Source organism: Phasianus colchicus, chromosome 22 (assembly GCF_987193195.1).
Source record: "Phasianus colchicus chromosome 22, bPhaCol1.hap1.1, whole genome shotgun sequence".
Taxonomy (NCBI): Eukaryota; Metazoa; Chordata; class Aves; order Galliformes; family Phasianidae; genus Phasianus; species Phasianus colchicus.
This window is the reverse complement of record NC_143457.1, coordinates 4,911,510-4,925,896: the sequence shown is the minus strand read 5'-3', so window position 1 is coordinate 4,925,896 and position 14,387 is coordinate 4,911,510. Positions and strand designations below refer to the sequence as shown.

Genomic DNA, 14,387 nt, shown 5'->3' with positions numbered 1-14,387 from the left:
ATCGTCCTCTTCCTATTTTTGAGTGTGTGTTAAGATAAGGCAAACAGATAAGCGATCTCTCCCACAGAGATTTACTTGCATAATCGGAACATTTACTCCAATTAGAGCACAAAAGACCTCAGTCTCTCCATCCCCTTTAACTCCATTGGTAAGGTCAATATTTGCCCCGCGGTCGCTCCCACCGCCCAGGCAGCGGGAGGGACATAACAGACATCAGGAAACAGATCGCTTTTCATCACGCGGTCCGCAAATGGACAAGCATTGCAGAAGTCACCGCGAGAGAAACGACAGCACGGGAGCCGTCGAGCCAAGGGCACGGGGGATTCCTCCGCTGGAAATGTTAAACACCGAGGCCAGGTGTCTTCTAGGAAGGCACGTCTCCACGTATGGATGGTGGCTATTTAGTCCCCAGTGCCCTGAGCATGAGATGCATTTTACATCCGCCGCTTCCCCTCTCCTTCCCATGATCCCCAGATCCCCAAATCCTCCCGTCCCGCGGCCGCACGTCCTCCCCATCAGCCTCCTGCGTCTCTCTATTTATCTGCTGCCGGCGGAGTTCTTACAGCCAGCTTTCCCCATCCCACTGGTACGTGGTCAACAAAGCCCTCAGCTTCGCGCGGAGGGCACAACGCACAGGAGAACCATTTAAGGGCAAGGCGCTCCTATGGCCAAAGCCATCCCAAATGTCGGGTCTGAAGGAGGGTGCTCCATAAAGGAGAAAGAGGAACGGCCTTCCAAGAGCCATTCTCGCTCTCCACGGGCATCGCAGGACCTCGGACTCGTCGGTCGACCCAGATCAAAACCCCACAGGCTCGAACGTGGCGAACGGCTGCTGACACCTGGCGGTGAGGTCCAGGGGCCAACCCGGCGCCCCGGAGGAGGGGGGCACACGTAGGGGTTCTTATGGACAACATCTGTATGGAGATGGGGTACAAAGGAAGACCGCAGCTGCAAATCAGGAGTTCAGAACTGTCACACGAAGCGGCTTTGGGAGAAGCGAAGCGACGGCTTTAGGAGTCGTCGTCTGTACATAGAACGCCACCGCAGCTGCTTGGGACAGGGGAAAGCATCCAGCAGCCAAAGCGCCTGGGGAAAAGGAGGCGGCACCAGACAAAGCATCTCTTCTGAGGCTTTAAAGTCCATTTGATGTCTGCTTGCAAATGGGAGGAATCATTAGGAACGTATGTGAAGCGATTAGCGAACATCCACATCTATTAGGCATAAAGGAAAAATAACCAGACCCAAATAGCTGTCAGAATGGCTCCCTTTGCTCCTTTATGTTATTTGAGCTCATCGTTTGCAGAAACTCAATCTCGGCTCTTTAAATGAGCATATGGTGGGGAAACAAGAGGGAAAGGCAAAACGTTTCTGCCCGGCTTTAGGCGCAGAGCAGGCTTTGTGCGATCGGAGCAGGGAGGTTGCGGAACGTAAACACAGTAATTAAGGCACTCATTCTAATTGCAGGCAGTTAATTGTGCCGCATGCTGCATAACCGAGCCACCCTAGGCAGCGCATCGTTGGAAATCCCTCACGCGTTCTTTAGCCCGACTTTGGGGATCTTCCATACCCACGCTGGCTTTTCATCCTCGCTCAACTCTTTGTATTAGAATCGGGCCCTGAAACTTCGTTTTCTTACAGTAAAACGTATTCACATGAGGTGTACTTATGGTTTCCAACCAAACCTTTGGATCCATCCGAGCAGCTCAGCCCACACGTCTCCCTTCGGCTGCGGGGTGAGATAAAGCACTCCCTGCTGAACGCGAAGAGGGAATGCGGATAACTCCAGAAATTACGAGCGCCCATCCCGTACTCGTGGCGCTCGGTGGGGCTGTGCGGGTACCACTAGGTGTCACCCCCCGCCCGCCGACGGTCCCGGTGCCGCCGCAGGGTCACCACGCGAGGCGGTGACCGTCGCTTGCTTTCAAGCGCTGCCTCGCGTTGCCCCGAGGGAGGCTCGGTCGGATATTAGGAAGAATTTCCTTTCCGACAGTGCGGCGATGCGTTGACCGCCCAGGGAGGCGAGGCCGTTCCCATCCCTGGAGGTGTCCGACAGGCACGGAGGGACGCGGGCAGTATTGGCGGTAGGCGGGCTGTTGGACCGGATGACCTTCGAGGTCATTTCCAGCCTCAAGGATTCGATGATGCCACGATTCTAAGCAAGATGGTTGGGTGGTCCACACGACCAGGCTGGCCTTTCTTCCTGCCTAGAAATACCTCTGCGGGACTCTGCACCTCCCAGGGAAAGCAGAAGCTCCAATGTGGGGCTGCGAACTAGAAAAGCCTCATTATGTGCTGCAGAACAAAGGGAGCATCGAGGAAGAAGCAGCCTCCAGCTCCAGCTGCTCCGTGCCAGGGGAAGCGCCAGCACAGAGCCCTCCCGGATCCTGCAGAGCTGTAAAAGAGTGAGAGCAGCAGGTCTGGACAGTGCACAAACAGGAAGGAGGAGGCACCAGAGCCGGATTGCAGGTTGTCAGACAAAGCCCGCATCCCATATCGTTAGGGTCGCAGAGAAGCTGATGCTGATGCTGATGCTGATGCTGATGCTGATGCTGATGCATCAGGTTTTCTGCCACTTCAGGTCGGCACTTTGCTCAAGCACATGAATCTAATAGATGGAACTCCCCTCAACTCGTCGTGCTTCGAAACACACCCAGCAACACCTGTCCCCCACATCCGAGCTGGGTTCCATCAGATGAAGCCAGGGGTCCAGAGGTGCTGTTTAGCATCCCCGCATGACAGCAAGCCTGAGAAGCTAATTAGCACCTGTTTGCTGCTTTCAGAGAGGAGATTCTGAGCGTCGTCGGCAAACTCATTTCATGGAGTCGCACTTAATTTGCAGCGATGGATGTTTGTAAGGGCTTTGTTCCGACATCTACAAAGAGCAGCGCCACAGAGGGGCTTTGATGATCCCTCTCGTTTTGACAGCCCACAGAGAGCAGAACACATGCAGGAAAAGAAGGGCGCATCAGAGCCCTGCACCGGGGCGACCGAGAGGCTGAGTGCCGTTAAGTGAGGGATGTGGGGTTTTCCCCTTTAGACACAACTGGAAAGTGGAAGCTCTCACCCTACATGGGGGAGCAGAAATCTGCTTTGCATCTTGAAGTAGTTACACGTGAAGTCCTGCCTGCAACCTGCAACCTGTGCCCTGCATCGTGCATCCTGCAACCCGCACACCACGGCTCTCGGGAGCCCGATGTAGGGTTGGTTGTACTGCTCTGGGCTCCTCCAGCTTTTTGGGATCAGCGTGGCATCGCACGCACAGGGACACGGTTGTCAAGGTGAGCCAAGCCCAATGTTGTTAGCATAGCTGTCAGGGCCCCAGGCCAGCCCTAACGAGGCCCCCAGGTGCCACGGGGCTGGGCCATCCCAGCACAGCTGCATCTTGTTGGCAACTCAGGGCAGGGCCTGCCCTCGACGCCTTTTAAACCCCACCAGAGCCTGCTGGGAGCTACTGGGGGCTGCTGGGAGCTCCTGGGCTCATTCAGAGCCCGTTGCAGCAGGCTGCTGGGCTCCCATGCTGCTTGCTCTCTCTTTTTGGGGATGGTGCTGGGCTTCTGCTGGGATTTTCTGGGTTCTGCTTTCTGTTGGGCTGCTCTGTTGGTGTCAGTACAGGGGTGCTGCTGCTGGGCTCTGACCTTGTTTTCTTCTTTTTGCAGTGGTATTGCTGTTGCTGCCCCTGCCTGCTTTGGATCCAGCACAGGGCTGCTGCCGGATTCTCTCTGCTCTTCTCTCTGCTCCTTACAGCTTACACAGGACTCTTGCAAAGCAGCTCTCACAGTGCTTTTGTAGGGGGGAGCCAAGGGCTTTTTGCAGGCACCGCAGCGATGGAAGAGAGCAGAACGGGCAAAGGTAAGCAGAAAGGTGAGCAGGATGGAGCTGTGCCCCTTAGCCTGGTGCTGCTGGGGGTGATAAGTATGGCAAGGGGCTGCTTTTGAAAAAGGAAATGCAGGAGATATCCACTTAATTTTGTTTGTTCTCTCTGTGTTTTGTCTCCTCTTGCAGGATGAGAGCTCCAGTGAGAATCAGCCTAAATTACTGAGGGGCTGTGGCAACAATGGGACCCCAGAGATGAGCTCCAGGGGTCTGGGCGAGCGAGTTCCCCCAGACCCCAGGGGCTCCTGGCCTGCAGCAGGAGGATCCTCACTGTCTACACCTTCTGCTCTTCTCTTGGGATAATGCAAGGCTGCTGCTGGGCTCCCCATCTTCTTTTTCTGGGAGTTAGAGCAGGGCTGCTCCCTAAGACCAAGCACAGCCCTGGGGTGCCCCCAGCCCCCAGCGGGTGTTTGTAGGGGCCTCAGCCCCTCCCGGTCACAGCAGCAGAGTTGAGCTGGATGGGACCACGGTCCCACCCAGCCCTACCGCTGCTGGGGGCGAGGAGCAACACCAGGGACAGCTAAGATGAAAGCAGTGCCTGAGGTGTGTGCTTTATTTCACTTGATCTGCTTTTTTTTTGTGCTGTAGGGTGAGGTGCTTCGCAGGAGGGATCAGCCCAAAGCTGCAAGGGGCACAGTATTGCTGGTGAGACTAAAGCAGAGCAGAGGGGGAGGATCACCTTCCCAGACCCACTGGCCACGTTCCTTTTAATGGATTCTAGGATCCTAGTGGCTCTTTCCACCCCTCCAGCAGCTCAGGTCTGATTGTGTACTGACACTTGTTATTTCTTCCCAGGTGGCCACCTCTCCAGCCCATCCAGGTCCTGCAGGAGGGCAGCACAGCCTTCAGGCACATCAGCTGCTTTTCCAGGCTTTGTATCGTTAGCGTACTTGCTGAGGGTGGGCACAGTCCCCTCATCAAGGTCACTAATGAAGATATTGCACAAGCTCAGCATCAGCTGCTAGGGAGCACAGCTAAGCGTCCCCATCCATTCATCTATTGGGATGTCAGGGGAGGAAAAATTTCAGATCTTTTGATACAAGGTAAATGACATCCACTGCTTTTTCCTCTGTCTTTGTAGCTGGCAGAGCACTTCCCCTTGGAAGCGCATGCCGGCTACTGGTGATAACCTGTTTTTTTTTCTTTTTAGGGCCTCGGTGCGCGGGTCCCACCCCAGCAGCCCCTCGGGGCTGTTTTTCCTGCAGGGGCAGGATCCCAGCTGGGTGAAGCCATTGGAAGCTCTGCAGAGCAAGGTGAGCGTTTTCCTAGAGTCCCCAGGCTGCGCGTGCCACCCTCTGGGTGCAGTTTATGGCTTCTCACAGCAGAGCAGCCTTGAGTTGTTTTCTTTCCTCCAGGTGCAGCCTGCATCAGGGAGGAAGGCCACCAGCTCTGTCACCCCTGCCAGGGGGTGGGGTGACAGAGCTGGGCATTGCAGAAGGTGCACAGCCTCCACGAGGAATTGAGAGGACCCAACAGCATCTGTGAGATTTTTTTTTGGTGAGAGGTGTCGGTGGTGGGTAACCCCAGCTTCCCTGAGTCCCTGTAGAGTGTTTTACACTTGTTGTTTTCCTTCTAGACCATGACAGGAGCAGTGGCTTTTGTGACAGGTGCCAGTCTTCCAGGGCAGTCCCTGCACATCTTCCAGGTTGCGGAGCAGCAAGACTGAGTAGGTACTTTTATTTTTCTTGGGTTCCACTCGGGAGTCAGAGCTGTAGGAGGTTGATATTAGAGTGCAGTGTAGCATCTTGAAGGGGAAGGGCTTGCACTGGGGCGTCTTCCCCAGGGACGGGCTTAGGTCACAGGGTTATTGCGGGAAGCGTTTCTTGTTTGCTTTGCAATTGTGAGGAGGGGTGCTTGTGAAAGTAGCAGGCAGACAAGTTGTTGTTAGCAGTTGTAATGTGTATGCTTCCTTGTTGCAAGAGGTTTCTTTGCGAAGTGTTGATTTTTTTTGCTGGTGTCTTGATTGTTTTCAGGGTATTTGTTTTTGAGGGGGCTGGTGGTAGCTTCTTTCAGATAGCTGGGAGTTGGTTTGCTGCTTGTGTCTTTTCAAGCTTGGCAATGTGAGTGGGGTGGTGGTTTCCTCCTCTTTGGGGATGGGGGTGTATTTGGTTTTTGTTTTGGTGCTGGAGAGTGGGGGATGCACTATCTCGAAGAGATTATATTTTTTTTTGGTGGGAGGGTGGGTTTTGCTGTCTGTTTCTGGTGGTCCCCGGTGGGGCCCTCCCCCTGGGAGGGTCAGCCCCTCCCAGGGGAGGGGCCCCTCCCGGGGGGGAGAGGAGTCCCCCCCCCCGGGTTGGGGGTCGGCCCCTCCGGGGGGGAGAGGAGTCCCCCCCCCCCCCGGGTTGGGGGTCGGCCCCTCCGGGGGGGAGAGGAGTCCCCCCCCCCCCCGGGTTGGGGGTCGGCCCCTCCGGGGGGGAGAGGAGTCCCCCCCCCCCCGGGTTGGGGGTCGGCCCCTCCGGGGGGGAGAGGAGTCCCCCCCCCCGGGTTGGGGGTCGGCCCCTCCGGGGGGGAGAGGAGTCCCCCCCCCCGGGTTGGGGGTCGGCCCCTCCGGGGGGGAGAGGAGTCCCCCCCCCGGGTTGGGGAAAGGAGGGGGCCCTCACCTGGGGGAAGGGGCTCTGAGGGAATACCTGAAGGAATACCTTGGAGTTGAGGGGCTGCTGAGCTGTGATGGTGCTCTTAGTCTGTGGCTGGAAGGTAGGAGTTAAGACTTGGAGGAGTGGAGTTCTATGCTCTGCCTGAGGAGAGAATTCAATTGGCTTTGAAGTGTAATTAAAACTGTCCTGAAAGGCACCTTGGTCTATGACTTAAGAGGTAGCTGAGCTATTGAAGTTACTGTTATGCTAGCAGGCTATGGGTGCTGACTCTTGCTGACAAACAACTTGCTATCTTTATTTGCTCATACTTTAAACGCTTGCTAATCTCCTGAAGTGCTGCCTCCTCCTTGAAGGGGCTCCCCGTGTGAGTCTGAGGGCTTAAGCTATTGCTGCTTGGAGTGGTGTAGTTCCCCTTCTGCTGCCACCTCAAGCTTACCACAGACAGAAGTAGTAGGCTTTGTCTGCAGGAGAATGTGCGTGTGAATACCTGCTGTTTGCAGCTGCTGGCAGTGGCTTACTGGCCGTTTGAGGCTTTTGGGTTCCTGGGTGAAGCTGCTCTGTTCCAGGTGCTGGAGCTCGAAATAATGCTCTGGAATGGGGAAGTTTGCTTTGCTCTATTGAGTAAAAACAAAATCAGAAAGTCAGTTCTAATGGGGGGGGGGGGAAATAAAGGCTTCAAAACCTCCTTATCTTATTGTAAGAGAGAAATGCATCTAATTCTTTATACATCTGTATGTGCCTTTGTAACAGTGAACTTAACTATGCCAAATGAAGCTGAGAATGAGTGAGTGCTTCTTAACAGAAGTTGAAGAGTGAATTGTTAGTGTGGTCTTTACCTCTTGCTGTGTCCTGCTCCTTTACTTTGACTGTATCTCTGAAAAACTTCATCTGGATTTCTCATTTCATTGCAAATATATCTGCCTTACCAGCTTGCTGTAACTGTTACTTGCTAACTGCCTCTCCCCTGGAGTGCTGATAACCTTTCTGCTAATCCTGAATACAAGTAGCGAGAGGAGTCTTCTCAAAGCTGTTAAAATTCTAATGCAGAAAGAACTTAGCTTCTCAAGAAAACCATATTGATAAATGCATCTAATAACTAGTGTAACTAATATAACATCTAGTATAGCTATTTGTGTCTAACTAAAGTATCTAACAACTGTATATAAAGATAATTGTATATATCAAGATAATTGTTTACTGAACAACTAAATGCTTCTCTTTAGCATAGGGTATCTAATGAGATCTGACAGAAAGAGGAAAAAAGTCTGGTGCTTACCCTCTGACACTTGAAATCTGCTCTTCCCCCTCTTAGCTCCCTTGAAGCTGCTTTGTTTCAGGCACCTTTCTTCATCTGAAAGAAGGCAAGTAGAGACATTGGAGAACATTTTCAAGTTTATGAACAAGTTTGTATTGATGGTTAAATATTCCTGATAAAGGTGAAAGAATAAATATTTGTTACAGTTTACTGCCCCTGCTGCACTATGTCTTCAGTGATGTTATTTGAGTTCTTTTGAAAGAAACATAAGGACAAGTTGAGCCCTGCTGAAACTGGAAGTGGTCCTGGGAGCGCTGAAGAATCCCTTCCACCACAAGCAATTCTGGAACTGGCCTTGTTTAGCAGGGAGGAGAAAAGGTTCTGATGAGGCCTTGTTGAAACTTTCCAGTACCTGAAGGGAGCGTATGGAAAGAAGGGGGGAATGGCTGTTTATGTGGGGTGATAGGAGATGGGGGGAATAGTTCTAAGCTAAGACTGGGGAGAGTGAGGGTAGAAGTTTTCCACACAGGGGGGTGGTGATGCACTGGAACAAGTTCCACAAGATTTTTGTGGGTGCCCCAGGCCAGGCTGGCTGTGGCTCTGGGCAACCTGGTCTGGTGGTGGGTGGCCCTGCACATAGCAAGGAGCTGGAACTAGATGAGCATTGTGGTCCTTCTACTCTGTAACTTTCTTTGGTGGTATTTCAGCATTCCTTTGCTGTTACAACAGTACTCAGCTATGTCAAGGAGAGCAGGGGCTCACAACTGGAGCTCTCAGAAGGTGCATGAGCATGGATGGCTGAAGTAGTTTCCATTCACTTCTCCCTCCCTTAGTTCTGAAGTGGCCCTTGAATGCTATATTTGCAGTGCACCTTCTAACACTGTATAAATAGGAAGTCTAGATCCTGTGCTTGTGGTGTAGAGCCTGAGCACTTACAGCCTGAAGGTTGCTCTGCCTTTTTCTTTGAGCAGCTGCCCTGAGGTCAATGAGCAAAGCCTGAAGGAAAGCCTCTCACATTGCAGTGCCGTCCCTCCCCTCGCCTCCTTCATTCTGCATATTGTTCTGAGTGTGACATGAGCTCTAATGCTGATGTGTGAATGAGGGGATGTGAGAAAAGAAGGCTAAGATTGCAGGCTGTGTTTCCCAGCCCTGACCTGCAGCTACCCATTACAACACAACACTCACACCAACAGACATGCAGGCTCTGCTGAAAGCTGCTGGAAACTTGCACTGAGGCCACATGAGTACAGCCTGATGTGGTGCTATTCATTACTTCCATGTTTCTTGCCTAACCTAAACCCTTGTTGTGAGGGGATGGTAAAATCACAGAATTGCCAAGGTTGGAGGGACCTCAAGGATCATGAATCTCCAACCCCCCTGCCACGTGCAGGGCCACCAACCATCCCACCTAATGCCAGCCCAGGCTGCCCAGGGCCCCATCCAATTTGGTCTTGAACACCTCCAGGGACAGGGCATCCACAACCTCTCTGGGCAGCTGTTCCAGCACCTCACCACTCTCTCTGTAAAGAATTTCCCCCTGACATCCAACCTAAATCTCCCTTCCCTCAGCTTAAAACCATTTCCCCTTGTCCTGCTGTCACTCACCCTTTCAAAGAGTTGATTCCCCTCCTGCTTTAAGGCTCCCTTTAGGTACTGAAAGGCTGCAATGAGGTCACCCCGCAGCCTTCTTTTCTCCAGGCTGAACAAGCCCAGCTCTTTCAGCCTGTCCTCATAGAGGAGGTGCTCCAGTCCCCTGATCATCTTCATGGCCCTCCTCTGGACCCTCTCCAACAGCTCCCTGTCTTTCTTGTACTGGGGGCTCCAGACTTGGACACAGTACTCCAGATGGGGCCTCACCAGAGCAGAGTAGAGGGAAACAATCACCTCCCTGTCCCTGCTGGCCACCCCTCTCTTGATGGAGCCCAGGATCCCATTTGCCTTCCGAGCTGCAAGGGCACACTGCTGGCTCATATTAAGTTTTTCATCTATCAAGACCCCCAGGTCCCTCTCCACATGGCTGCTCTCAAGGACCGCTCCTTCCAGTCTGTAGGGATGCCTGGGATTCCTCCGGCCCAAGTGCAAAACTCTGCACTTTAATGGTAACAATTAACTGATAGCAACAGCAACAAAAGTATTGTTTTGAGCAGAGCTCAGCTGATGCCTGTTGAGAGATATAACAAAAACTTTCCCCCTGTTACTAAAGCAGGGCTGCAATAGCTCTCTTAGTAGGCAGGAATGTCAGCTTCCATTGGGAGAACTGAATTTTTTTACTTAATGTCCAATAAAATAAAAAGAATAGTGCCTCTCTTACACTGTGTTAAAGTTTACTTTATTCCACTTGAATAAAAGGAAAAAAAAGCTGACGATCCAAATGTTGTCAGCAGTGAAATACCCTGCGTGGTTCAGAGCTCGCCCTAATCTATCATGCAATTAACTTCGTTAGGATCTTTGCCATCCTCCTTGGAAATTGATGGAAAAGTAATTAACAACGGATGCTCACTTGCAGTTGCTAGAAGCTGCCAGAATGATTGACAGCCTGGAAAGAAGGGAGGATATGGGCTGGTACTTCGCACCATCCGTCACTGCCTGTCATTTGCTGGTGTAAAAAATGATGCAAAATGCTCCTTTCTACCCCACGTTTCAAATTCCTCGCGGGGCAGGCAGAAAAACTGGCCGTCAAGCAAATGCCCACGTGAGAGAAAAATTAATAACAGAATCTGCCTGATGCATCGGGACGGCACTGCCTGGCTACGGGCGGAATCCGCAACACCCAAAACAGCCATCGGGTTGGCTGTTTTTTTTCCTCCCCTTTTAGAATTAGACAGCATTAAATTAACTCCCTTTACCTAGACACCTCGCCTTCATCCAATTTGAAGAGCTAGGATATTGATGGCTGAAGTGCAGGCTGATAGAAGTGCCGACACCTGGGAGCAGAGCTGTTTTCTGCCTGAGCAAAATGAGTTTCAGCAGTGAAAACGAAAAGCAATCTCTCCTGCAGTCGTATCTTTACAAGAGGAAATTCTCCTCCATTAAGACTCCTTGCTCTTTTCTCCACTTCCTGCCTCCAAGACGGAGAACATTAAACCTGGAACCTCACCCTTAGACTCAGACTGTACTTCTATCAGAAGCATAAGACAATCGTTGGCACTGAGTTGACTGCATTTCCAAGGGTGTTTCTTAATAAAATAACCAACTATTTCCATTCGATAAAAGCAACCTTCCTAATTCTGTACACCAGAAAGGAAGTCTAAGCGCAAAACAGCAGTCCTTTCAGATTCAGGACCGCCAAAGTAAATAAAGAGGAGAAAAGGGGTTACGCTCAGAGCCAGGCAAACCCAGAGCTCTTCCCGGCCTCACGCTGCAACGTTCTCCATAAAGAATTCTCCATAAAGAATTCTCTCCACACAAAGACCTTCCAAGGCTCGGGTGAGCCCGTGGAAACTCAGGACAAAAGCTATTTTTCTGATTTATCCTGCTCGGGGATTTAAGAGACAATGACCCGAAGTGTAAAAACAAAACAAAACTTCTCGACTATAAAATTCAGAAACCTGCTTAAGCTAACACTTCAGTAAATAACACTGACAAACACCTACAGAGAGATCAGTGCTTGGCTCGTGACACCAACCGCCTAAAGAAAAGAACCCTGCTGGAGATCTGGGCAAAATCAGAGCAAAGATATGTTGTTTCATCTCATTCTGAACTGCAGCGTGTAATGCCAGACTCCATCTAGACAACTCTCTTTATCACTACAGCAACAGAAACCTAGCTAACTACGTGGTCCGAGCAAAAGCCTGACCTCACCTGTTTTCATAGAATCATAGAATGGCCTGGGTTGAAAAGGACCACAACGATCATCTAGTTTCAACCCCCCTGCTGTGTGCAGGGTTGCCAACCACCAAACCGGGCTTCCCAAAGCCACATCCAGCCTGGCCTCGAGCAACTGCTTTCTCTGGTTCTTCTGTCAAGATGCAGACCTTAAGCTCTCCTCAACTTAGCTCCCAGCAGCTCCCAGCCAGCAGGACCAAAGTCTGCTTTGACAGAGGAATTGTTTACACACAGAGCTAATAAGGACCCATGCCTCTCGGGTGGATGTGTGACCGTGGGCACGCTGCCACGCCACCAAGGCCACAGGGTTCTCTGAAGGAGAATCAAGTCCTGCTAACTTAGAACAAGGACAACAGCAAAGCTACCGAAGGACTGTTTGCATCTAACTGTGTAAACCTGCCTTATCAGACAAGGTCATGCTAAAAATAATTCTGCGCTGATAGGGCTCCCTAGAACTGCAGAATCTTCTGTCTCATCCGTAATTTCCTGTGCCGCCACGGCTGATTTGTGGTTTGTTCTAATGTTAAAGGTCACAGCACGCCACCGAAATAAGACTAAATGGCATTTTTTGCTTTTCCTACCTTCTTTTGCCTTGTCTGCCAGCTGTGATGCACGCTCAGTTGTCATGTAGAAACCGGGGGATGCTGATGGAGAACACAAGTCGTATCCTCTCGGGTGCGAGACGCGATGCACATCTCCCGCGAGGCCAACGGTGTGCTACAGAAAAGGTACAAGAAGCAAACAGGTGGATTATAGGCATCTGTCTCCCCAGATCTCTCTCTAGTGTTACTGTATTAGCCTAGCAGTATGCTATCTGGCACAAATAGAAATGTAAGCACAACTCTTTGTAAGAAATCAAACCAACTGAAGCTACTGTCACATCCCTGCAGGCACCAACTTGCCAACGCTTTCCTGCTGAGCTCAGCTGTTTGGAGCAGGCAGCTCCACAATGTCATAGTCAGCTGGATCTCACCACCCAGCATCTACAAAGCTCAAGGTGAGGACAGAAGTTGTCCTCACAACAACGTCCGTGAGCTTTGATTAATCCCTAAATGAAGGCAGGTAGGGCTTACTTAGGTCATTATGGTTGCACAAAGCAAACTCATGCAGTTTGTACCTATCAGCCATTCAGCAAAATATTTAAGTGTGTCTGTATGCAACATCATTCCTGCTTTGTTCTTTATACATATGACACCAGGCTGCTGAAGTGCCTGTAACTGGTATAATGCTGTAAGATGCTGTAAGACAATGGAAAGCACAGCAATGACAGCAGAATAGCAAAGTTCCAGGCCACAGCAATCGAGGACTCAATTGAGGCTCAAATGCAACAGCCATAAGCACAGAAACAAAGGAAAAGAAGCTGCTTGCCTTCAGAAGACCTCAGGTATACAGGGATCTCGAGGGAGATGTTCTCACCTTCGCTGCCAGCCCTTAAATGAGGCCTGGCAAGGGGTGGATCCTGGCTCCACCCCTTCCTGCCACTTAGGTACATTGCATGCACCTGAGCTCCCCTGGCCCTGCCTTCCCACCAGGTGCTCAATCACCAGTGCAAGCTGTGACTTAGCATTTCTGCTATGACTGCATATCAGATTGTAATGAAACGCGAGGTTTTAGGCTTATAAGAAGTGATTGTCCTTGCCTTTCATCTATGGTGCACTCACCTTCAGACAGTGTCACATCACTAAGGGAGATAGCTCCTCTCGGATGTGCAAAATGCATCTCAAATTGTTCCCAGTTGTTACAACGTGCCTGCTTACAGTCCTCCCCCCTTCACCTGCTGCCAATTTTGTCTGAATTCAGTCAGGTGGTTGATGGCAAGGAGGAAAGGATGCCGGGCACTTCCTCCTCCCAAAGCCTGCTATATTTTGGGCTCGCCAGCAGTCGGAGTCTATTTATCTGACAAAAGCACTTTTAAGTCTTCTTCCACTGGGATAATTTTCCAGGTCAGTTTCTCCTTAGATGTTACAGTCACCTTGGCTTTGACAAGCAAGCTTTGACTCTTCACAGCACACGTATGGTAGATCTTAAGGCGTTTGGCTTTGCCTTCCTTGTCAGCATACTTAAGGCAGCATCTCATATGTGAGGCCATGCAGCTCGTTCTGTAAGGGGAGTTGCCAAATTTCACTACGAGGACTTCAGGCTCCGCGTCTCAGCATCCCAATTTCTTTCAGCTCAGCTCTTGTTATTACAGATGATTTTGGCAGCTGCGGCTGAGAACACAAAGAAGTGTTACTACAGAAAGCGAGATCTGCACAAAAAGTCAGAAAGAGAATCACAATAAGAGCATCAAATTCCCAGGGAGGGAAGGGACGGGAGAATGCTTTCTCCAAGGGGACGATTCCAAAAATCCCCAAATCCAAGTTCATAACCTTCTGTGACACAGGTAGCACCGTTTGGACTTTTCTTTCCTTCCAACGCCAGTTTTAGTGGAGGTAACGTGGCTCTGCCTTCGGTGCTCATTTGGGTGCTCCCTTCTTTCTGTGTTTGAAAAGGAAAGGTATGAACGACCTCCAGAGTCATTAGAAAAGCTCAGAGACGTTTATTTTGGCACAATTGAAAAAAAATACACAAATACATAAAATACCATGGTTTGTTAAAGCCAATTTTATATATTATATCCGTTATTACGCTGGAGGGAGACTGAAACCAAAACACATTCTATGCTTAAACCGACAGTGCAAATGAACAAAGAGAGGTTTGGAACAGGGGTCCACTGCATCAGAGAGCATTAACAAAAGGTGAAAAGATCCTGAAACAGAAACAAACAGGCAGGAACACGTATTCACTGCACTTAAAGAGCGTGCTGGGGAGAAGCAGCGCAGAAAGGAGAAGAGATGCTG

The 14,387-nt window shown here is 50.8% G+C and overlaps 3 long non-coding RNA genes across 5 annotated transcripts; 2 read left to right on the top strand and 1 right to left on the bottom strand.

Annotated features, from left to right (window-relative positions):
- Window positions 1–2,976: 2,976 nt before the first annotated feature.
- Window positions 2,977–4,135, top strand: LOC149915264 (uncharacterized). The gene is made up of 3 exons (XR_016459407.1): window positions 2,977–3,278; window positions 3,657–3,849; window positions 4,003–4,135. It is a non-coding gene; the product is annotated as an uncharacterized LOC149915264 (long non-coding RNA).
- Window positions 4,136–4,239: 104 nt separating this feature from the next.
- Window positions 4,240–9,338, top strand: LOC116242598 (uncharacterized). 3 transcript variants are annotated; one of them, XR_016459401.1, is made up of 6 exons: window positions 4,241–4,518; window positions 4,669–4,916; window positions 5,024–5,126; window positions 5,229–5,354; window positions 5,450–5,539; window positions 7,780–9,338. It is a non-coding gene; the product is annotated as an uncharacterized LOC116242598 (long non-coding RNA). The 3 variants fall into 3 exon arrangements; XR_016459400.1 differs by having other exon boundaries at window positions 5,229–5,370; XR_016459399.1 differs by having other exon boundaries at window positions 4,240–4,518; window positions 5,229–5,539.
- Window positions 6,712–13,936, bottom strand: LOC149915263 (uncharacterized). Its single transcript, XR_016459402.1, has 4 exons — window positions 13,209–13,936; window positions 12,129–12,264; window positions 7,744–7,818; window positions 6,712–7,081 (listed from the first exon to the last, which is right to left on the bottom strand). It is a non-coding gene; the product is annotated as an uncharacterized LOC149915263 (long non-coding RNA).
- Between the last annotated feature and the right edge of the window lie 451 nt (window positions 13,937–14,387).